Source organism: Anser cygnoides, chromosome 6 (genome assembly GCF_040182565.1).
Source record: "Anser cygnoides isolate HZ-2024a breed goose chromosome 6, Taihu_goose_T2T_genome, whole genome shotgun sequence".
Taxonomy (NCBI): domain Eukaryota; kingdom Metazoa; phylum Chordata; class Aves; order Anseriformes; family Anatidae; genus Anser; species Anser cygnoides.
This window is the reverse complement of record NC_089878.1, coordinates 7553837-7576040: the sequence shown is the minus strand read 5'-3', so window position 1 is coordinate 7576040 and position 22204 is coordinate 7553837. Positions and strand designations below refer to the sequence as shown.

The window sequence follows — 22204 nt, the reverse complement described above, 5'->3', positions numbered from 1 at the left end:
TCCCTGATACACAAACTAAGGTGAACGTGGAAAGTGAGAAAGGTAGGGAAAGACACTAAAAATGGAGTGAATTCTAGTGGGGCTTAAATTTGAAATACTGTGCACTCTCCTGCACTGCTTTAATACTGCTTAATATTTATGAACTCTGGAATTTTCCTTTCAGGCTTGTTGCAGCATTCATCCTCTCCGCTATGTAAGAGGCACAGCAAAATATAAAATCATTGCATGTCTTAATACTCTGATAGTGGCTGGACAGTGAAATGCTCATTCTGGCTTTGATAGCCACATTTGGGGAAGAAAAAAAAGTTAAAAGATCCAAGAAGAAAAAAAGACCTGCATTGATAATTTCAGAGCTAGAGAAAAGTCTTTGTACTGATAGACCCAACCAACTCAGTTTATTTAATTTATCAATACGACAACTTAGAAGGAATTTGATTGCTATTATGTGAATAGTTTGTCATTGACAAAAAGGGGAGGTGATGAAGGGGCCTCTAATTTTTCAGAGAGGGGCACAATGTATTTTGATTTATGGACAAATTCTAATGAGATATTAGGCTGAAATATTTAATCTTTTAAAAATAATGAAACCACTAGAACAGCTTGAGGAGTCAAAGTGCAAAATTCTGTCTCTTCTCTTCTTATCATACCTAATGTCTGGAAATTATAATTTTGCAAAAGATGAATGGATACTGAGAGGGAAACTAAGTGCCATATAGGGTTAACTTCTTTGTATTACCCCTTGATACATTTGTTTGACTGGAAGGTCTTTATCCTTAAATGATCATGGAAGGTTAAGGTGCTGGTCTAGAAGACTGTATTTTTCTTAGCAATAAATATATACTGAACTTGGTATGATTTTTTTTTTCCCCAAGCAAGCCAATAGGTATTGTGACATTTTTGTTTCTTCCTGCTGAGTTGCAATCAGTTCTGGTGGCATTGAAAGTGACATTGTATTTGTATTTGAATGCAAAAGAATCTGTTAATGGAGAATTGTTTAAACCTGATCAGAAATTTCTCAAATTAGGCTTCTGTATCAAAAGTTGTTCTCTATGGAAATCTTTATCAGTCTTAAAAAACCTAATATTTTACTTGTTTATATATAAAAAACCTTTAAATTTAGAAAATGAAAAATATAGAGAGAAAGTTTGGTAATGCATTCAAACTTCAGGAAGTCACAGATATGCGTATTACTAGGTTGCTGTCTGTTTACGTATATGGAGACTTCTCACAGGAAAACCTTATTTATGCATTCAGCTTGAGGGGGAAAGTTAAATTTCTGCTTAACAGTTCTTAAAAATTCATTTAAGAAAAATTGCACCTATTCATGCTATGGAGGAGAAAAATAATGAATTCTGAGCAGCGGACAATATTTTTTCCTCTGCAGGTGATCATTCATGCTCCAAAAGACAACAAATACAAAACATAAATCAATAGTTACTCTTGGCTATTAGTTTTGACTATCTCCTTTGGAAAATTCATGGCCACTTTGGTCTTATTTTCCAGTGAGGCCAGTGAAAAACAGGAATGCTTTTTCATAGACATTTGACTCTAGTTTGATTTTCCCAAAAGGCTCTTACAAGATGAAATTTGTTTCCATCAGAACATCTTCTAAGATCTTGAATAAGAGAGGAATTTGGTCTGGAAGAAAAAAAAGTACATCTCCGCCATCCCATCCAATGAAACAGAAAATCCTATGAAGTAATAGTCAAATTTATTTAAATCTTGCACGAGCTTTCCTTAAGAAGTAGTACTAACAATGCTGTCGGCATAAATATCCATCTAAATGAGGTCACTGTTTCTCTGATTTACATTGATTCAGCCTCCTAAAGAGATGGCAGTGCACTTCTAGTTCACTTAAAATTACCAAAAATATATTACAGTATCTGTCCTTGCTAATATGGCATTAACATTTCACCAAAATTAACAGCCTTTCTCGATACCCTCCTAAGCGGAAGTTTGAGTTCTTGGAATAGTATACTGTTGAAAAAATGATTATTTGGACATGTATTGGTGCAGGGACTAAAATTGACATTGCTATGGTCAAATAACTGTATTAGATTCAACAGTTCTTCCACTGAAGAGCCAAAGGTTTTGCTGAAGTGTTCCACCCAAGTAGCTTTATGTAAGCTGGTTCATTCATATAGCTTATCTCCTGATTATACAAACAAAATAAAAAATAAATATATAAACATTAAGAACTGAAGGATTATTGACATAGTGCTATCACTTAGTGTTTCATCTAAAAATATTTACACCTGGTGTTTTGCAAGGGCTTTGTTTGAATTGTCTTATTCCATATTTTCTTAGTAAGGGACTAATATGCCTTTCAGGAAAACATGCTTAGAGTTAGCTTAAGAGTTGGTTTAATAGGTAATATACAAAATCATTTGTCAAGTGGAATATCACTACTTGAATATGTTTCTAATTAAATCCTAAAATGGTCATCACCTTTCAGCTGTCCCAAAACGTCATAAAAAATCTCCACGATTTTTAAAAGGGAGCCTAAGCATGTGAAAGAATACTATATTTTTGTTGGCATGTCCAAAACCAATAGTCATTATTGCTTATTAAGTGGCTTAAATTTCTATTCAGAAATACAAAGTGCTTTTCATGGCCATCTCTTCGCAGACCTCACAACACATTGAAATCCAAGCACAGGCTTGCTAGATAGCTTGCTTTCATGTTTTCTCAATGGTACTTAGTGGTATCTATGCTGACTGAATGCAGCATGTTCAAGAGTGCATGGTAAAAATGAGACCTTTATCAAAGAGCTTCAGAGATATTTTCTAAGTTACCTACACTGGGTTTTTATACAGAGAGGAAAGATCATCATATGCTCAACAGCCCTAGCTGGAAGAGACCATGTACAAAATTCACTGCTAAAGTTAGTGTCACAAGAAGGAAGAAGGTAGTAATTGCATAAAATAACAACAAAAAAAAAAGTCAACTTTGTTCAAAATCCAGATAGCCAGTTTTGTGTGGAAACATGTTTCTTGTGATTAGCTTTTTTAAAAATCTTGAATTCTAGGCTTTTGCCTAGAATTAGGGTTAGGGTTCTTCTCTCTTTCTTTCCTTCATTTAAAATACACTTGTCCAAATATCTGAACTGGTGTTCCCCAAGAAAGATGTGAGCTTGTGGCAGTGCTCCTCAAGGAAAGAAACCTTTGACCTATACATTAAGCATCGGGAGCCAAAACGTGCTGTAGAAATAGCAAGCTACGAAGGCAGCTTGATTTTTTTCAGCCATCCAGAACTGAGTGAGAAATCCGGGTGTAGGATGAGGGGATGCTCCCTTCTCAGTGGGTGCTTTTGCCAGGCTCATGTGCAGGGATTCAGGCTACAAAGGTCTTTGGAATTAACAACTGCTTGCAACACATGGAAAATCTCTAGCTGTGTGGTGAAGGGTGACTTAAAAGTGCATGAAAAATAAACAAAAACACTTTAGCAGTTTTAAAAAACAAAATAATTCAGGGTGATGCTGCATATTCAGAAAATAAAGAAAGCCACCTGGATGAAATAAAATCCTATAGCAATGCCTGTAAAATCCTTTGGCACTTGCAAATTTTCATGCATTTCATTTCAATTTGCACTTATGTAAAGGGACATTAAATGTTTCCATTCTTTCTTTTTCTTTTTTTTTTTTTTTAAATTCAATCTAGCCCTAAAATATGTCTCTAAGATCTTATGCCCTTTGATAAAATCCTGCTCTTTACCTGCCCTTCAAGCATGTGTCCTGCAGCCTTTGCCCATTGCTCACTTTAAAGCATTCTTGGTGCGGAGTCTATTTCTAATGACGTGTTGTTTATTTCATCCAAGAGCTGATGGGCTGCTGCTGTTCCAGGCCTCTCTCAAATGTTCAGCAGAATGATGAGACAAGCACCGGCCTATTTCCACAGTCCGTGTAATGTGTAACATTTCTGCAGATAGGGCACTACACAATCCTTTGAGGTACATATGCAATGATCACAAATGATTAGGAAGGAGTGCTGGAAAAAACAGATTAAAAAGTTCCAGCTGTTTCTGCTCCTGTCCCATTTTTAAACCTGGCTGAGCAAGGCAGAGCATAGCAAGGGGAGGGGAAAGATTTTTCAGGACTGCAAATGTTTCTATGGCAGTAGCATGCTATTTTTCAGCTCTGAAAGAGCTCTTCTGTAATGCAGAAATGAAGTGGTTTACCCAGCAGAAAATAAGTGTTCCTGCTTTATTGTTTTTGGCAGGAGTTGGTGGTTCATCATTTGGACACATCAGGTACTTTCTTTGTGACTATAGTATAATTTAAAATGACAATGCTTCAAATGTTGACAAAATGATGAAGTACTGATTGGTGGTGAAAATCTAGCAGGGCGAGGAAGATTCATCCAGGCACTATTGTTTTGACAGTGAGCTGTAAGAGTACTTTGCTTTTAGCTAACTTATTTGCTGTGCTCTATCTTTGTTGATTCACCGGGGGGGAGCTAGAAACTGTGGATTCTCTCTTGAAACATCTCTAATTTATGTTTGGTGTTGTACTGGTAACATTCCCTGTTACCACCAGTTTTGAATACTAATTTATGCGGCATTGTCTATCACTTTGGAAACTGAAACTGAAATCTAGTGTGTATTTGTGCTGGTTGGAGTATTTGTCTGTCCATGTAGTGGTGTGGGGGGGAGGTGTAGACAGGAGTTAAACTCAGATGGTTTGTCCCATCTGCCTTTTGGACTCTCGGAGAGCAGAAAATATAGCTTGCATTTCAGGGATGCATGTTCTGCCCATCTTTTCCAGTCCAAGAAATTCCTTTATGCATGGTAGCTGCAGTACAAGTGCTGACAAATATTGTTAACCCAGATAATAATTATGGAGTGGTTGTATATTTATATGTACCCACTAAGGGTTTGTTCTGACAAAGTGATTTATTTTTAGAATATTGTTTTGGGTTTCATGAGCTAGCACAGCAATGGTGAAATGCCAAAATGCTGTCTAGCAAAAATCAGATCATAGTTTTATGTATGCTGTATACCTGAGCATTATGGGCACATGAGCGAAATGTATGGACATATGGAGCACAGAAATGAATGGATAGGGAAGTGCATTGTGACAAAAAATACAGTATGAGCTGGTCAGCACTGGTAGCGTGTGACAGGAGAGGACTGCATGGCTGACAGCTTGCTGCTATCTCCGTTCCCGAGAGGGGAGCCAGGGGAACATCTCTACACAGCTCCAAAATCCCATACAAATTTTCTCATGAGGAATTGAGTAGGACTTTGAAAATAGGAGTAAAGACAGATTGTGTGGTCAAAAAGTTTTTTTGTTTTTCTATAGAATAATAGCATAAGTTATAAATCTGTTAATTAAAGGCTAGCTAAAATGCCTTTGGTTCAGCAAGGATTAAAATCAGTTGAGATTCCTGAAGTGTGCAAGCACATACCAGACAAGTGTTATTCACTGATTCCACCTATCATCTCAGAAACTGGAGCTACTTTGAAATGTAATACAGGTGTTTAGGCTGAAATCAGTACAGAGGGATGATGAATCACTTTTTTCTTAAGTCACTTCTATAGCTAGCGTCACGAGAGGCCATGAAAGCAGGATTGAGATGTGCTCCTGATGATCACTCACTGTGCTTCCTGTGTCCTGATCTCAGTGTAAAATTGCCATTTGCCTTTTTTTTTTTTTTTTTTTTTTTTTTGATATAGCTTACGGCAAACCTGCACTTTTGGGACTTTTGTGCTACATGTCACTTGCACCTCGATTTTGTTCCAAGTCTGAACTTATCTCATTATTTTACTGAATAACTTACATTTCTAAACATAAATTAAAATGTCAAATTCCCAGATTTAAGGCTTTTATACATAGCACTTTGAAACACAACATTTTGGGGAAAAATAATAATAATTAAAAATTTCTGTACTGTGGGAAACTTAGATTTTCTCCACTGGCTTCCAGGCAAACATTTCAAAGACATTTGAGAAAGTCAGGCTGGTGTGCCTGGTTAGCAATGTGTTTTTGAGATGTGAAGTCCAATTTCTTGCTGCTACCTTTTAGCCTATGGTTTTGATCTTTTATGGAGGTGTGCCGAACAGAAGAGCTGGCCTGTAACTGGGGGAGGAGATTGCTGCAGACACTTACCTCTGTGGGTGTTGCGCCTGTTCTTGGCCTTATGGCAGTTAAAACAGGTTTTGTGTTCATCTGTAGCATCTTTCTAAGACAAAAACCTGTGTGCCACTTATCTTTCTGCTATTATTGATTCATTTCAGTGTTAGCTGACTTTTTTTTTTTCCTTTTCCTGCCAATCCTAGGGTAGACTATAACATAGCGAAGCTGTACATTATTGGTTACACACTATTCAGCAGAAGCAAGCAGATCTAAATAAACTGAACTTTGTGCTGCGTAATGGGTTTGGAGTGATAAAATCTTTTCCTTTAAGGAAAACCCTAAAATCTAGTGCTCCCCAATGCCACAGTAATCGCTATTCAGACCTTATGCTGGCTGAATTTCATGTCCTGTATTACTATTTTTTTTTATGAGTCAGACTGTTCAGGAACAGGTGCCTGTTTTGTCTAGGCAGTCATTCCCTAATCCATACAAATCAGGAAGCCAAAGTGGTACAAACAAACTTTATGTGAGCCTTGAGAGATGGCTTGTGCTAAATAACAGATTGGGACTTTAGAAGCCTGATCTCAGTGATCATCTTGTGCAAACACTTCTAGTATGATCTTACTTAATCCATTAATCAGTCTGTGAGGTCCACATCTTCCCAAGGTTAATAAATGCCTTTCTTCTGATTTCAATGAACTTTAGCTTCCTCATCCACTAAGCGTGGCCATTGTTATTGTTTTTTCTCATCTTTTTCTATAATGCAGACCATACATAATGGACATTTAGGCATCTGGAAAGCATCAAAAAGCGCGGCTCTGGTGGCACACAAGTAATGCTACTGATGATGGAAAAAAAACCAACCTTTTGAAGGTCAAGTTACTGCACATCTAGAAAGCATTTGTCATGCCCTGAGAATCGATCCAAAATCCAATCAATTTTTGGAGAATAAATCATGACAGAAAATATGAATCATAGAATATTCCGAGTTGGAAGGGACCCATAAGGATCATCGAGTCCAACTCCTGGTACCACACAGGTATACCCAAAATTTTAGACCATGTGACTAAGTGCACAGTCCAAACACTTCTTAAACTCTGACAGGAGTTTAAGCATAATGGAATCAGAGAGGGAAACTGACTGGTATGCATTAGAACAACCCCTTACTGAAATTCCCAGTGGAACTGACTTTCTGGAAGCAGGCTTAAATATTGTATTAGCCATAGGACTAGCATGCTGGAAGGAGGCTTACTAGAATGTGTGCAATGGAAAACAAAGTTTGGGGTGTGATGCAAGAAGTATAAAAGTATAAAATCATCCTCCCAGAGGTGGCAATGGTGGAGTCGTAGAAAGATATCAGGGATAGGAGAGAGAGAATATGAACATCAGTGGCTCCAGACAGAGATGAAAGCTGCTTCTCTCAATGCTGTAGAAAGCTGGATCACTCTTCAGCTGCGTAATTGTATATGGTAACAGTATGGACCACCTTTTAAAGGTCTTAATGTTAGTGTTTTATATTACATAGCCAAAAAGAAATGTTAACTAACTCCATAAAGACAGTGAAATAGAAAGAAGGGGGTGACTAACTCTTGAGTGTTGCTACGAGCTTAGAGCTCTTTGTATTGCAAATTTGACCTAAGTTTAAAAAAAAAATTAAAAATGATTAAGACCATTTTTCTGTCATAAAACTATGCGTATTTGGTTGAGCCAATTGTTGAAAAAAATAACAAAAAAATCTCTTGAGAAACTATGTAAAAGTCTTTGTAGAAGTATTAGATTTATTCCAGGACTTCTCTGGGTCTAGAACGCTTGTTTTTATTGTTCATAGTTCAAGGTAAAGGGGCAAAGAAGCCATCAGTAATTTGTCATTTAGCTGTGTCTTTTCATGTAATGAACTCAATGTCCTATGTAAACTGAGAGAAAACAAAACCCAAATAAGAAAGCTTTGTCTGGTATTACCTAGGATTAACCAGTGAACAAAAAAAGGTATTTCTAAAATAATTAAAAAAATAATAAATAAAAAATAGTAGAGAGCTAGTACAGGTCTTCTCCCCTGAATAGAGAATAAGACACAGCCTTAAACCATGACAGGTCTGCTCTGTGCCTATTGAACCGTTTTTGGCTTTCACAGTTGGTGCTAACATGAGCTGGAACTGTAATAGCTATAGGGTGGAGGAGGAGGAGGAGGGAAAAATCTTCTACTATAGTGTTCAGTTTGAAATTATTTTCAGCCAGAAGATGCTGAATTTAGCACACAATACAATTCCTGCTAAGTAAAAGGGCTGGCTTGGAAAGGAAGGTGGCTGAGATTGACAGCAATATAGCATAAGAGAAATTTAAAGTGCAGCTTTATAAACCGCATATTTCTCTTGCTCCTGCAGTTTATCTACGATGCTTCTATCTTAAAAATATATATATATATATTTTTTTTTTCTCGAGCTTTCTCTTGCTGTGTGTTCACTCACCTTTATTCAAACCATTTTTTCAATAGCTCTGTTTTTGTCTTTTGTCCATGGCAATGAAGGGTCAGTGTTTCTCTGCAAAATTAAAGGTGGGTGCAAATCCATAGCCATTGATAGAAATTGATATTTATTTGCCCGATAATGATGAATTGATAGTTCCTAGCAGTGGATCATTGATATGATAGTGTCAGCTATGGGCAAATGGTGTTGTCGAAGTTCAGGCATGCCAACACAGTCTCAAAATCTTCAAATCATGTACAGCTTTATCACAATTCCTCTCTCTCTCTTTTTTTTTTTTTTCCTTTGGCTATTATGTATTGGGCATTCTTCTTTCATTCTCTTGCTTTTGCAGATGAGCTAAGATCTTTGATACTTCCATTTGCTTGATCTGTGAGTGGATCAAACAAACCAAAACCCATGGGGCTTTGAAACAAGAGCAGCAGCAAAAGATCAAGATTACAGTCATGTGGAAAGGACATAGGTTTGTCTGTCGATTGATTGGTCTGGTTTTGGTGTTGATATTTGCTGGTATAAAGGTAAAGGAAGAAGTAGCAATGATATTTTCAGCATTGTGCTGCAAAAATAGACAATGTGAATCTTCTTATGTGGTTTATGATTATGCAATATGGCATTTGAGCCCTCACTTCTTCGTTTATGCCCCCCTTCTGCTTATAGCCTCTGTTCTCACAGAAGTAATCTTTGGGACAGTTGTAAGCTGAACACAACCATGGGTTTAGCTGCTATTATGGTACGCCATGTTGATTGGGATTTTGTGTTACTTTTTAAAATATATATATTTATTTTGAGAGGGATTTGGATCTTCCTAGAGGAGATAACTTGACCTTTCACATACAGTGTCTTGATCTGGTGATGTTAAAGATCTTACACAGCAATAAGAAATAAGTCCTTTGCTTCTTAGACATGGCACTCATTCATCTCATTTTAAAATCAAATAACTAGCTGGTATGATTGGTTAGCGTACTGTAGTACAGCTGCATATCTCACTGGTTTCACGTATCAACTTCATTTCATATATATAATACAAAATTGTGAAGTCTCTGAAAGTTTCTACTCAGTTTCTAAATGGAAAATGTTATTTTTGTACTAAATACCATTATAGGATTTTGTAATACCTTTCTAGCTTTCATGAAGTGGCAATCAGTGCTGAGCAGGTTATTTTACCTTAAAAGGGAACTTACAGCCATAGTCTAAGAAGCTTCTTGATTGTCAGTCTAGATATAGGAAATGTTATTTGAATCAAACATAGTTCATATTTTTATCCATTTTTATGGTAATTTCCAGGGGCTCCACTTAAGTTTTAAGCTTCCTTTATAAAAGTACATGCAATAAAAGTGTTGCTATTGCCAGCTTGTATGCCTGAAAGCTCATCATTATTATTATTTTTTTTGGTCCTAACTTTATCAGCTTCTTTAATAAAAGATATTAACTCTCTTTGCAAACTTGTCTCACAAAGAGAAGAAAAATATGCCTCCCTCCAAAGAAAACACCAGTTATATTTAATGATTAAAACAAATCCTTGTAAGAGAAGGCAGAAGGCAACTGGAAGAAAAATCTGGGGAGTAGCAAGCTGTAAAAGCACCTAGTTTCACACAATTCTGAGAATGGATTTTGGTTTTCTTAGTAGAATTGAGTTTTAAGGAATACTTAGAAGTAGCGAACTTACTCAATATTAAACAGAGTTCAAATCTTTCTGTTGAATGCCAAATAAATGGTAAACTAAATGGTAAATGGTCCTCAGCTGAGCAGTCTTATCTTTCAAAGGCTGTGGTCACTGAGGCCAGAAGAGCTCAGTAAGCATCAGCAGGTTCTCAGTGGGCAAATGGAAAGCATAAACGAGAGTAAGAAAGTTTTCAAGATTGATCTTAAACATGCATGAGTGGAACCACTTCGTGCTAGAACAGGAAAAGAAGATGGAGCAGTGGGTGATGCTGGCCAAACAGCTTGTCTGTACTGCAGGGGCTTGGCATATTTCAGAGCTCAGAAACCAGCTGTTCTCCATGCTCTGTGCTCTCCCTCTAAAGAGAAGATGCCAGTCACGTAACACTTGCAGGATGGAAAGAAAGGGTTATATATGTGATCCAGCCAAGCTTTGCTTTAGATCTCTAGATGCAGATTAGTACACTAGGCAAAAGTGTAGTCACACTTAAAAGTGGCAGGCACTTAAGGCACTTAAAAGACTTAAGTCACACTTAAAAGTGGCAGGCTTTAAGGCTTTCAACTGTGCATGTTTATTACGTAGCTTAGAAAGGTTTGGCCACCAACATAAGCTGTCACAATATGTGTATGCAATAGATTTTGTTAGAACATGACCTATATTTGCAAATAGTCTTAATCTTAAAAAAGAGATGTTTTTTCAAAATGTTTGGTGGACATATAAAGCACATAGAGTGAGAATATCTTGTTTCTTGCAGCTCACCCATCATCTTCCCAGAAAAACATCTGCAACCTGCTGAGCCCAAGGCTGTAGGATCTGAAACCCTTTTCACAGTGTCTGATTGGTTGAGGGGCTGGAGAGGACGCCTGTGCAGCTCAGAGGTTCTCTGCCTTGTTGAGCAGAGGTAAGTGTTCAAAAAACTTGCACTCCCTTTCTGCTTTTCAGCTGTAAATTAAAGAATTTGAAATAGGCGGAGCTCCTGTCTTACCAAGCTTTTTTCCTGGCTCAGCCACCTTTCTCCTCTAAATACAGCTGCTCTAAGTGCTGCTTGGAACAAAGTGGTCTTCAATTATGCAGCTTCTTCTAACACAAGCAAGGTAGGAGATGAATTATATGGGACAACAAAAAGGCAATTCCTTAGTTGAGGAAGATTCAGTCTGGCATGTATCAAAGGTGGCAAAGTTAATGAGAGCATTGCCAAGAAGAGCTGCTTTACATAGTATCTGTTAAGCAGCCAAAGCATGCTCACTCCTCCCTCCTTTTGCCAGGATTCTGTTTTGTGAAATAAATTTTACAGGAGTTCCATACACCCACAACAACAGTCAGAATCTGCATTTCAGGCAGTTTGGGTAGGAAATAAATCTTATGATTATGTCATAGATACTTGTGTAAATCAGGTAAGATGTAAAATCTTGCTGCATTATTATTAAGAAATGTAATTTTCATGAGCAAAGAACAATTGAAAACAGAAATAATTGCTGGTCTTCCAGATTTGGTACTTCCTTCTCTGCATACTACTGACTGCCTAAGTGAAAGAATATATATGACAGGGTGGTTACAGAGTCTGCATCAGCTGATGATGAAGAGAATGGGCCAATATTCAGGTACGCACTGAGCATCCAGCCCCAGAGGTGCTGAGCCACCAGCATGTCCCAGGGTATAGGACTCAAGACTGCTCCCTCCTGGTGCTCGCTCCGGTTCATCAGCATTTAGAGGAACATAAGTTCACGAGAAAATCTGTATAGTGTGGGCTATTAACATTTTCCATCTGCTTCCTCAGTACAAAGGTTACAGCATACTACCATCTTTCCCACTTGTGCAGCCTGCTTGCTATTTTATATTAATGCTTTTTTTATTAAAAAAAAAAAGGCTGTTGGGTGTGTTTTCTCTAGGGCGTACTGCTGTTTTCTGCAAGCGTCTCCCTTGTTCTGGGTCCTGAAAACTCAGCAAATCCTGAATCTGAAACTAGTAGCCATAGAGACACGCAGCTCTGGCAGCGTACTGCCTCTGTGCCTCGGCAGTATATATAACAAACAAGTTGTCAGTAAATTGAATGTGTTGTATCTGATCCGTGCCAAGGTCCACAAACTCTTAAATATAGAGTAATGGTTTAAAGTCTCCACTTAACGCTAACTGTGCTCCTTATGAATGTTGCTCACTTGGTCCTTATGTATTTGTTAGATTCTACCAGTGCTGTCCAACAGAGATTGCAGTATGTTATGAATTTGTCCAATCTGAATCTGTATGCACTGACCCTATGCACTGAGAAACACATTGTCAAACTCGGGTCCAAATCTATAAGCAGCAGCGTAAGAATCTACTTAAGAAAATATCATTATTTAAGAATCAAAAGGAGTGAAATATATGGGCAAGGTTAGAAAAAACAAGCCAGACTGGTGATGTTCTCCATGGTTACTAATTTGCAAATCTCCACATTTAGAAAACATACAGCTGAGGGGAATGGCCATGGGAGGTTTAATGTTTTTGAGCGTGCTTCCCAGTTTGCTTCTCCAGCCTTCCCTTTATGTGTATGTTTATTATGGAAACATGTATGCAGAAAACATGTATGCATGGGAGACCTGCAATAACACTGTTGAATTGTATCCATGAGATGTACCAGCACTTCATATTTCTTTTTCAAATGCTACCTGCAGATTTTAGCGTAGCAATTATCTGAGAGAACTTCTGATCCATTTTCATGAAGTTTTTCTTTGAATGCTTGCATACTGCGAAAGGCCTAATACTGTGTTTTGCTCTGGTCTCTCTTTCACTGTCTGCCTCAATCCCTGCTCCCAGCAGTTATAAAGGTAGGGATTTTCCCTGCTAAGTGAAACACTTACTGTCAATAGCAATTTTTTAGAGGAACAAGCTATTATACAAAGGTTAGGGAATTTTGTAAAGATCATAATCGCCTAAAGGCTTCATTAACCTTTACAAAATAGTCGTTGCTGCATTGCACAACATAGGATTAAATTACCATTAACAGACAGCAATTAATGACTGTAACAACTTCAAGGTACCACAAATAGTGTTGATAGTGTTCCTGATACCAGTCTCCTATCACAAGTTTTATTCCAGCAAACAGACTTGAAATAAGATGCTCAATAACAAAGCCTAGTTTATAGTGTGTGCACTCCAGGAAACGTATTTACCTAAGTTTGTTAGTGTCTGACAGAACATTACAGTGAGATGGGGTTAGAATATCCAGCTGCAATAGCATCACCTTCTTTCTGCAGATATCCCATAAACTAAGATTTTTGTGAATAATAATCACTTAAAGTAACGAGTCTTGTCCCTTTTGTTTGAATAGATACCAGAGACTAGAATTCTGTGTTTTCCTGAAAATCTTTTTAGCCAGGCACTGAGCTGATGATCCATGCTCTGCTAAACAGGCATGCAGAAATTAGATTAAAGCCTTTTTAAACTACTTCAACAAATAATCTGTTTGGCCACAAAGAAATGAAGCTTAACCTGTATTATTAAGCTAGACAGAAAAGCTTCTCCTGTCTCAGCATTCTTATTTGTTATTATCTTTACTGTTCATTTGTAGCAAGCCTTCAGGAACTCTTCACGAAGCCAACAAGTGTACAGTGAGTAAAGCAGAATATAATGTGTTGAATTAGAAAAAAAAAAATCTATACAAACTAGAGTGACACAATCCCAAACTTTGGGGAAAAGAAGAGTATTGGTGTGTAAATTACACGTTGGTGTATACATAAAGGAAAATACAGTCTAATATAACCAAGTGATATTACTTAAGATAACTTAAGTTTTCAGGATGAGAAAAGCAAAAATTATGGTGCTCTGTAATTTAGTTCCTTTGTGATACATATGTACATGAGGGATTTCAGACTTTGTTTTAAATCTCTCTAAATATGGAGCTATATTCTTAAATTTTGCTCACTCATGGCTACACTATCCAAGTAGTTCTCAAGCATCAGTTCATGAATTTATAGAATCCTAGAATATCACAAGTGGGAAGGGACCCATAAGGATCATTGAATGCAACTCCTAGCTCCACACTGGACCACCCAAAATCCAAGCCCTGTGTCTGGAAGTGTTGTCCAAACGCTTCTTGAACTCCATCAGACTCAGTGCTATGACCACCTCTCTGAGGAGCCTGTCCCAGTGCCTGACCATTCTCTCAGTGAAGAACCTTTTCCTAATGCCCACCCTGACCCTCCCCTGTTCCAGCTCCATGCCATTACCTGGGTCCTGTGGCTGTCCCCAGAGAGCAGAGCTCAGCACCTGCTCCTCTGCTCCCTTTGTGAGGGAGCTGTAGGCTGCCATGAGGCCTCCCCTCAGCCTGCTCTGGGCTGAACAAACCAAGCCACTTAGCCACTCCTCAAGCATCTTGTCCTGTAGACCCTTTGTCATCTTTGTAGCCCTCCTTTGGAACCTCTCTAGTAGTTTGATATCCCTTTTATACCATGGTGCCTGAAACTGCACACGGCGCTTGAAGTGAGGCTGCAGCAGCGCAGAGCTGGACACTCCCTTCCCTCAGCCAGCTGGCAGTGCTGGGTCTGAGGCACCTCAGGGTGCAGTCAGCCATTTTGGCTGCCAGGCACACTGCTGACTCATATTCAGCTTGCTGTCAACCAGGAGCCCTGGATCCCTTTCCACAGGGCTGCTTTCCAGCCTCTCATCATTAGTCTGTACGTATGCCCAGGGTTACCATCCCGTCCCGGGTGGGGAATCTGCATCCCAGGTGCAGAATCCACCACTTGCTCTTGTTGAACCTCATGCAGCTGGTGATTGCCTAGCCTTCTAATTTGTCAAGATTTCTTTGCAAGGACTCTCTACTGCTGAGGGATTCAAAACTTCCTACTAATTTAGTGTCATCTGCAACCTTCCTTAGTATAACTTCAAGTCCTGCATCCAAGTCATTTATGGAGACACTAAAGAGAACTGGCCCTCAAATGAAGCCCTGGGAAACCCCACTCATGTCTGGCCACCAGCCTGATGTAACCCTATTTCCTATAACCCTCTGAACCCAACCCATTAGCCAGTTGTTCACCAATCACATTATGTATTTGTCTAGCTGTATGCTGGACATTTTGTCCAGGAGGGTAGTGTGAGAAACCGCATTGAAAGCTTTGCTGAAATTCAAAAAGATGATATCAACTGGCTTCTGTTAGTCAACTAGGTAAGTGACCTTGTAATAAAAGGAAGTTAAGATTGTTACATAGGACTGGCCCCTCTTGAACCTGTGTGGGCTGTGACCAATGACTGCATTGTCAGTCATAATATTCTCCGTAATTTTACAGTGAGAATGACAGGCCTGTAATTACCAGGGTTGTCTTTTTTGCCCTTCTTGAAAATTAGAACAATGCTTGCCATCTTCTAGTCATTCGGGATCTCTCCAGATTCCCAAGACTGTTGAAAAATAATTGAAAGAGGTCTCACAATGACATCAGCCAACTCTGAATACCCTGGGATGGATCACAAGGGGCCACATAGACTTATATACAGCCATCTGGAGCAGCAAAGCCTGCACATAGAATCACAGAATAGAATATCCTGAGTTGGAAGGGACCCCCAAGGATCATCAGGTCCAACTCCTGGCTCCACCCAGGGCTACCAAAAAATCAGAATTCAGACCATGTGAAAGAGCATAGTCCAAGTGCTTCTTGAACTCCAACAGGCTTGGTGCTGTGACTACGTCCTTGGGGAGCCTATTCCAGCATGTGACCACCCTCTCGGAGAAGAACCTTATCCTTATATCCAGCCTGAATCACAGCTGTTACAGCTTGACTCTATTCCCTCAGGTCTTATTGCTGGTTACCAGAGAGAAGAGAGTGGTGCCTGCCCCTCCACTCCCCCTCGTGAGGAAGCTGTAGACCATGATGAGGTCTCCCCTCAGCCTCCTCTTTTCTAGGCTGAACAAACCAAGTGTCCTCAGCCACTCCTTATATGTCTTCCCCTCTAGGCCCTTCACCATCCTTGTAGCCCTTCTCTGGACACTCTCAGATAGTTTCACATCCTTTTTGTGCTGTGGTGCCCAGAACTGCACAATTTTTTTTCCCTTAGGTGAACAGAATCTCTGTAGGCTTCCTGTGTTACCCAGCCTCACTTTATAGACTCATAGAATCATAGAGGTTGGAAAAGCCCTCCAAGATCATCTGGTCCAACCATCCCACTACTACTACTATCACCCACTAGACCATGTCCTTAAGCACCGTGCCCAACCTTTTCTTAAATGCCCCCAGGTAGAGTGACTCCACCACCTCTCTGGGCAACCTGTTCCAATGCCTGACCACTCTTTCTGAGAAGGAATTTCTTTTAATTTCCAACCTGTACCTCCCCTAATGTAACTTGAGGTCATTTCCTCTTGTCCTGTTGCTAGTTATCTGTGAGAAGAGACTGACCCCCAGCTCCCCACAAGTTCCTTTAGGGTAGTTGTAGAGAGCAATAAGGTCTCCCTACTGAGCTGTACTTCCAGTGGCCATATGCTTTCTGCCTAAGCTCTAGAGGAAGAACCATGTTCAGCCAAACCAACCTTCTGTCCCACCTGCTTGACTTCTGACATTTGGGAATTGCCTGTTTCTGTGTCCTTAAAAACTGGCCAGCACTGAGGGACCCCAATGTCTTCAAAATGTCTTCAAAAGCATTTTCCCAGGGGACCTTCCTAACTAGTTCCCTCAGCATCCTGAAGTCTGCTGTCTGTGTATCCAGGGTTGAAGTTCTGGTGGCAGTTTTCCTCCTGTCACCAAAGATTTTAAACTCAGCTACTTCATGGTCACTGTGGCCAAGACAGGCACAAGTTGCTGTTTCACTCATGAGGCTCTTGTTGTTTACAAACAACAAATCTAGGAGGGCACCTTTCCTACTCAGCTCCCTCAGTACCTGTACCAAGAAATTATCATCAAGGTGTTTTAGGAATTTCCTGGACCTGTCTATATCAGCTGTGGGGTATTCCCAGTTCACATCTGGCAAGTTGAAGCAACCCATAAGGATAAGGGTGTCTGATCTAGAGATATCTCTTAGTTCTTTAAAGAATAATTCATTGGTCTTGTCGTCCTGGCTGGGTGGTCTATAGTAGGGTTCCATAACAATACTCACTTTATTTGCTTGTCCTTTATTTATGCAATACTATTTCATTGATACAAAATTACACCTAGATGAGGAACTGAGATAACAGAATAAAGTCTGTAGTAGCTAATCATTTCAGATTACTGTATGAAATGCTTTTTGGGACAATTTAGAGTTTTAAGTAGTAATGTTTAAAGATGCACATACAGTTGCTTGTGACCGCAGGTAGAGTTATAAGTAGCAACCACAGAAAAGTTGATTTTAGCTGGTGAAGTCTCAGAGCGCAGCTAGAGAACAATGCCCACGAGGGGCAGAGGCTAGTTTATGATAAACTTTTTTCATGTTCAGAATATTTCCATAACAAAGAAGGAACTGAGTTATTTTACATCCTTGTTCATTTGTATTCTAGCTGACTTAAGGTCACTTTTATTGATTTGAATAGGAGATGTACCATGTGCATTGCATTAAAGTAATCTGGGCTATCTTTCATAAAAATGTCTCATATTTCCTCATTTATTTTATTTTATTTTATTTTATTTTATTTTATTTTATTTTATTTTATTTTATTTTATTCCAATCCTTCCAAAGATGATAGCACGACAGGTGATGGAGAGGGCACTGCAGTATGTTGGGTGAAAGACCTGGAGGCTGAGGTTAGGAAACCTGATGAAGAGATTAGTGTGGGCAGAGGTAGAGCCAGAGAGCTAGAAAGGCATGGTGTTGTGAACTGTCTGACTTCCAGTAAGCAGTTACAGCTGTGGATTGTGTTACTGCTATTTACAAGAAAACACAGCAATGAAGCACTTTATGTGTGTACACAATATAGTCTTGAAAAGGGAAGTTTTCAAATTCTAAAAAGATGCCGTACAGATACTGGGAATATATGGGAAGAACAAAGGCTGTCTGAAGTCCAACAAGAGACTGGCATTGTTCTTCAGTCCTTGAAGCTGCAAGACAAAACGGATACAGGCTTTGGTTAATATTCTTTACCTACTCGCTACTATTCTATAGTAGTGAGACAAAGCCGTGGTACTGAACTATTGTCAAATATTTTTATATGGTCTTCCATTTATTTCCTTTATAACGTACCTTTCATTTGCTATGGTTGATTAAATAGCTTGATAAGCACACACATAGATCCTTTGCTGAAATGAGATCTTTGAATCTCTCTCTATCAATATCAAATGCGTGTATATGTGTGAGTATACATTTGCTGTGAAGAGGTCCTCTCTTTTCACTTTCTTTGGGTGGATTGGTTTCTGTCTTTTTTTTTTTGTTGTTGTTAATAAAATGTACTGTGTTTCATATTATTTTTTTCATGAGTCTGCTTAAGAAAAAGCCACTTCTTTGAAAAGAAGTTTTAAAGTATTTCATGTAGATTTTTATTTTTAACTCTTAATCCTAGCTGAAATAATCTGATACCTATAAAAGCATCAGCAGAACAGTTTTCTATGTTTTTTTCAGTTGTTTGCAAGTTTCATTAAAACATTTAGAGAGGAATTACTACCTGCTCATCTTCACAAGCAAGAAAGGAGGGTGAAGTGGTTGCGTAGCAACGTCACCTCCAAATAACCAGGCATTTTCAAATTTTATGCAACATTACAAAGAAGAAAGAAATTCAATTTCAGCCAAGCTGAATATTTTATAGGAAATTTATTCTCAAGCCTACTGATGGAACAACCATTTCCCTTAATCATCTTCACAGCAAAGAAAGGAACCTAAAATTTGACTTCTGATAGCTTTGAGATCCAAAACATACTAGTCATGTATTCAGAAAAGCTATAGTGATTACCACTCGTTACCACAACTTGTTCTGCCATGAGCCAACAACAAACTTGTCTTCAGATAAGGTACTCTGTAGATTTCTGTGGCTTCTTTCTGTACTAACTAAAATCATGAGAGCTGTTGGCTATCTCAATAGCACATAATAATGAATTTAACTTTTAAGTATAAAGTGGAAAGTGGCACACTGAGTCAGGTGAACGTTATTAGTCCTGAAATGAATCACCGAAATCATAATTGCAACAGTATGGGGGCAATATTGCTATGTTCAAGTACAAAATTTATCCCCAGGAGTCAAAGTTTATTATTTGCCCCGGCACTATGTTGTATCAGTTATTTGCTGCTTTCAGCCTGCCTAGACCCATGGCAATACACTAGAAAAATAATTTAGAAGTATGCAATATAACTCCTTTTTTTTTTTTGTAATATAGAGAAAAATAATGTAAATAAATAGAAACATACAAAATACACAAAAGAAAACTAAAGAGTTAAATGAGAGGAAATTAACAGCTATGCAAAAATAATCCCAAATCAATACTTATCAGGCTTCTTTTCTGATGAGAAATGGTTAAAATCTCTGTCTGCCAAAAATGCAGAGGGGAAAAAAAGAAGTCCTGTAAGTTAAAGTTCAGCTGTGTAAAAAATGATTTCTCCTTCCTTTGTTAAATGAGATAACCAAACAGGAAAGCCAACACAGTAATTTCAGGAAATATATCTCTGGATAGAAGGTTGTCACAAGTGCTTGTTCTTGGTCTGCAGGTTAGCTGTGAAGTTTCTTGCTCTGACCTCAGCGCCAGATGTGGCAGTTCCTCTCTCGTGACCACTTTTGGTAGGTCTGGGCGGGTAGCTCTTAGCACTGTGCTAGTCCCATGAAGCACACTTGGTTGCAGCTTACCAAAATAGCCTGAACACCATGAAAGGCAGATAAGGATGAGCCTAGGGAAAGGAATCCAGAATGCACTTTCTTAGAGGTCCTGCACATTGGTGATGAACTACATTGTGGGTGCAACAGTGATTGCATGTTAGAAGTGTTGCCACTGACTTTGTGTATGCACATCAGAACATGAGATGGCTGCGTGGTATTTAGGAGACCAATAAATTGATCCCATTTTACACTTTAAAAGGAAACTTTACAAGACAGACATTCATTGCACATTCACAGCCTGTCTTGCCTAACTGCAGTCCCTTGTGCTTATCTTTACCTAGCAAATTCTGTTGCTCGGCACACGTCTGTTTTTTTTCCATGCCTCCTCTATGCAGCTGTGCATCTTTCTGCCCCTTTGGCAGTCGCGCTGCTCACACGGGAAAAATGCTTGTGGATTGTGTTTTGGTATGTTGTCACAGTGTTGCAAAACATGTATGTGCTGTTGCTGGTGTGAGAAACACTCCATAGCCAATAACTTAGGCTCAGGCGAGGATCTCAGTGAAGTAGTAATTTATTCGCGATTGCAATGGAGGGCGTCCCACAAGCAGGAGCGCACCTACTGGTTCCAAAACACAGTTTATATACTTTTTGATGACAGGACCCTCCCCTGTTTCCCCACTGAGTGGGGAATCTATCTGATGCTTCACAGACAATGCATAGCCTTCAGTTGCCGGCCTGTTAAATTTCGAATTTCTTTTTACTTTTTTTACTGTTTGAAGTGGTAATGTTTCTTCGCTTATCTGACTTGACTTAACACTGTGATTTTTACCTAATTTTTCTAAGGAGTCTGGTTGTCTGCATTTTACGAGGTCGCCTGCTAAGTTTTCTTATCACTGCAAGCATATCTCAATACCCCATTCCTTACCTTTAAACAATGTAACTCTGCAAAAACAACATTTTTATTCCCATACTGGTATGCTCACATTTGGATTCAAGGCAAGCTAATAGTAATTATATCCTCATTAACGCACTTATAATTTCAAGGTTTTCCTGCCCTCTGCTTTGGCTAAAGATGTTTGTGAATAAAGAACAGGTGTTATGCGAAGCCTACTGTTCCTGTCCCCGTGCCCCTCTGAAGAGGTCCCAGCTGCTTCCTGGGTGGCAGAACTGTTATCTTCAAATAACCTAAATGAAAAAATACAGAGGGATATATCACTTGTTAACTTACCATCAGCTTTGTTTGGTTGTTTCCTGGGTTTTTGGTTTTTTTTAACCACTCAGCAAATTAGGTGCTCAGATGCCATTTCCATGCTTCTTTCCAGCCGTCATGAGGGCTAGGACACCCTCTTATGAAAACAGTGAAAGCTGTAAACACAAGGGTAAAAGCACCTGTACTAGAGACTTAAAATCATTCTCAGTCACCAGAAGTGGTTGTTGGGTATAACTGGTTAGCTATTTTTATAAGGAGAAGAGTAAGGCAGGACAGGTCAGTAGAAGTAAAGCTGTTGCTATTGCAAGGACGTCCCATTAACTGTGACAGCTAATGCAATCAATCATTTTGTCTTTTATTTCAGAGTGTTCAGTCAATGCGTTCAATGTACTGAGAACATGGTGCAGCGGAAATGCAGCGAGTGACCCCATTCCAGTGTTGATGAAAGCTTAGTCGTCATCTCCACGGTGAAGGAAGGATCCAGCTGAACTCCAGCTTTAGCAGGTTAAAACGCTGTTAAGATTGGAACATGAGAGCAAGGCAGTAGATCTTTCACTTGTAACTAGGCACTAATTCTGAACTTTTGCTAGGCATTTATCAAAACGTAGGAGAGATGTGACTGAAGCCAATCTTTTGCACGATTTTCAGAGCTTTGCGATATCACAGTTTGCATACCAACCCTTTACTAAAACCCAAAGGTGTATTTTGAGTACAGCTTGAGGTGTAAAGTACATCTGTAAAGATTATTTACATCTGTAAAGGTGATACATTTACCAGGAATGTATTCAGCTCCTGCTTGTAGCTTTAGCTTCTTCAAGAAGAAAGAAGTACTTGCTTTGTGAAGAGTTAATATGTAGAAAAGGAGACGTTTGAACATGTCTTTTAAACTCCCGTGCCAAATCGGTATAAGCCGCTGATATAAAGTAGAATAATCGCTATCTTACATTACCTAAGATTCAGACAGATCAGTGGTTCCTTAAGTCCCTTGGATCAAGTTAGAATTAATATATGATAAAGCAAAAATACCATTTAGGTCTTTTGTGTGTGGAACATCCGAAAATCTTTGGAAAAGTCCGGTGGTGCATAAGTCCAGGTATTGTGAGTG

General features: G+C 38.9%; 1 long non-coding RNA gene across 3 annotated transcripts in view; it reads left to right on the top strand.

Annotated features, from left to right (window-relative positions):
• LOC106034561 (uncharacterized) overlaps window positions 1–22204 on the top strand; it is a 105109-nt gene that overhangs the window by 56017 nt on the left and 26888 nt on the right. For all 3 annotated transcript variants that reach the window (XR_010832250.1, XR_010832249.1, XR_010832248.1), the window contains 3 exons: window positions 10968–11114; window positions 11701–11814; window positions 21464–21603. This is a non-coding gene — a long non-coding RNA (uncharacterized lncRNA). The remainder of the gene's footprint in view (window positions 1–10967; window positions 11115–11700; window positions 11815–21463; window positions 21604–22204) is intronic.